Source organism: Eleutherodactylus coqui, chromosome 4 (genome assembly GCF_035609145.1).
Source record: "Eleutherodactylus coqui strain aEleCoq1 chromosome 4, aEleCoq1.hap1, whole genome shotgun sequence".
In the NCBI taxonomy this organism is placed as follows: domain Eukaryota; kingdom Metazoa; phylum Chordata; class Amphibia; order Anura; family Eleutherodactylidae; genus Eleutherodactylus; species Eleutherodactylus coqui.
The window spans coordinates 139,832,583-139,835,814 of NC_089840.1; positions in this window are offsets into that span (position 1 = coordinate 139,832,583).

The window sequence follows — 3,232 nt, forward strand, 5'->3', positions numbered from 1 at the left end:
GTCTACAAACTTCTCAAGCTAATTTTGCACAGGTGATATCGCGCTCGCCAACTGGCAATGCTCCTGCAGATGCGAGGTGGTTTTTGTGTTAAAACCATATCACTTCAGGGAAGTAGCAATTTTTCACTGCGGTTTTTAGCTGGAGGATCCCGGAGTGTCTCTCCGTTGGTTTCAATAGGAAATCTCGCATTACACCTAGTATGCGGTGCGATGCATTGACGCCTCCATTAAAAACAAAGGGCAATAGGGCACGCCACGATTTTTTTTCCCCGAATCGCTTATTTGTAAAATCACGAATGCTTCAAAAGAATCTCGTGAGATTCTCAGCCAAGTGACACCAGCTTTAGGGTGGTATCACATACAGGTTTTGTGGCAGTTTTTGTGCAGCCGGACGTGTCTCACATGAACATATTTGTGCAGCTTTTTATTACAAAAATACCACCTATTGAAGTTTGAGCGTGAAACTAGCATCACCCGGGCGTAAGCATCTTTATGCGCACATTTAAGGCATATATTTGCCTAATTGGCGTTGTGTGTTTGCACATGTGGAAAAAAAAACAAACTAGAAACTGAAGACCCACAACTGTGCTCCCATTCATTTGGATGAGCAATTAGTTCAAGATGTGCTCTTTCCCTGCGCAGGAGCATGCTGTTCCTTGTTTTGTGCGTGAACGAAATACACTCATGTAATCGAACCCATTTAAATCAACACGTTGTATTCACTGCGTATTACATGCGCAAAAGTACTAGTGTGTTCCGCAAAAATATTGCATTTTGGAGAGAAAAAAAAAAAACACCTCTCCATGCAGAGTATATAGTTCAAGCGGAATAGTGAAATATGAAACTCCCTACAATGCAGTTTTTTTAACCATGGAATATTTTCACAATTGCAGCTTGCTGTGGATCTGGAGTTTTCTGCATAGACTATGAAGGGGGCCGGGGAAACCTTACAGAAGTGATGGTAGGATTTTTTGATAGAAGAACACCGCACACCCGTGGGTACATCGCACAGTCACAAACGCAACATCAGGCCGAGTTTCACAACCTGATATTGCATCCGGCCGTGTGCAGGTAGCCTTAGGTCAAGTTCACGCACAGTGGAACTGCTGGGAATGGGAGCTGAAATGCTGCAACATCCAGTATAATATAGGCGAGTGGGACTTAAAGAAAAAAAATAAAAAATGTATAGAAAATATGGAACGAATATGCAGCACAAGATAATCATGCTGCAGACTTCCAAATCAACATCATCCCCCATTTGTTTTGGAAATGACACAGATTTTCACATCAGGAGTTCATTCATTTCCAGGATTAAAATTTATGGTGAAAATCTGCACCAAAATACATACCATGGTTATGCCCCTAGGCCAGTTTCACGTGGGCGATAAAAATCATACGATGTGAGAGCACATCAAAATGCAGAATTATGAAACCCATGCTTTTCAATGGTTTTCTTCACATTTGCGATGTTTTCACTTATGCAATTTTGCATAAAAAAAAAAAAGAATTTCATGCGATGGGCTTTTAACATTAGAGTGTCCTATTGTCTTTCTCGCGAGAAAATCACAAGCTGCAATGATGTTTTTGCAAGAAAAAGCAGCGCTGATGCTCAAAAAAAATCGCATGAACAAAATGTGATTTTGCCACAGCAGTATCATTATCATCCGTGTGAAACTAGCCTTAGGCCTCCTTCACACTGGTGAGAGCGATATCGACCCGATATCGCTCTTGCAATTCATGGGAAAACCGTGGATGCCAGGTGTTTCATGTGAAAATAGCCTCGCATCTCTGCAAGGGTTCCCTTTATCCCATTGATGTCAATGGAGTGACAGCATTGCCAGCCCCATTGAAAGCAATGGGAGAAGATTGCAATCCTCTGCCACTGCTGTGAGAGCTGCAGCAGGGGATTCCCTCATCTCCGTGGGGAGTCCCATCATCCCTTAACACCCTGCCGCTGCTGTCATAGCATTCAGTGATGAGGGGACTCCCCGTGGGGATGAAGGAATCCCCTGCTGCTGCTGTCACAGCAGTGGAAGAGGAGCGCGATCTTCTCCCTAGGTTTTCAATGGGGCCGGCGCTGCTGCCGCCAGTCCCAAGGTCAACAAGCCTCTGGAAGTGACAGCATTCAGGGGTTCCACATCGAAGGAATCCACTACCACAGCAGGTGATAGCGATCCTCTCCCATTGAAAAATTATGGCCAATATCGCAAAAAGAAGGGTCAAGCTGCCTTTTTTTTCTTTTTTTACCATTACTGTAGTGAAAACATCACAAATGAGAATGAAACCTTGAAATTCTTTGGTTTCATAATCATGCGTATTCACTCGGTCTTGCAGCGCATGAAAAACGTGCGATTTCCTTGCCAGTGAAAAGGGGCCTTTAGTCACGGCTACTTCCAACAGTGCTGTGGTTTTTAACATATGGTTGACTCCCATCATGCTGTGAAGCTCCACATTTGTAGAAAAACACATCATTGCATACATCAGTTAAAATTTTTAAGACTTCGGTACCGCCGTTATCCTCATACCATACACTGTTTGTCAAAACAATCATGCCCTTAGATAGAGTTGTCGTTCTGTTGCAAAAACTTGTCCTGCAGTTCCATCTCAGGCAGATATGTAAATGATGAGAGTTGTGGTGTGATTAGATGAACGGTCTTGTCACTCGAGACCCTAAAAGTGGTTCCCCCCTTGGCCTATAAAAGGCTCTCAGAGGCTCCTTGTGTGTAGTGGCCTCTTCTTCCGCTTGTGTAGAGCTTGTTGACCACTAGACGCCTCTATGACGCAAAGGAGAGATTTCACCCCGTTACCAGAGTCTTAGAGGGGTGCATTATGTGAGAGGATGCGAGACACTGGATGGTCTTATCAATGAATTATCCCCCCACCTGGGCTGTTCTGACCAGACTTTTAGGAGGTGTAGGGGCCAGTGGATGTGTGAGGGCACACAAGGTGACCGGGCTCAGGACACCCTCGACCCACAGTGTTTCACGCATACGGCTTTGGGCATGAACCCTTACACTGTGCATCGGACCAAGATGTGGATAATCTTAGCAGTAGGTACAGCTTGGCATTTGAACTACAAGAAGTACCACTAACAGAGTGAATATTTGACTAATGGCAGAGCAAACAAACTATGGATCTCCATAAAAATAGTTGCAGAACAAGTGATGCTTTTCAGATGGGTCCTCAAGAACACCAAGATCTCCTTGTTCAAATTATAAGAGGAGAATTGAAA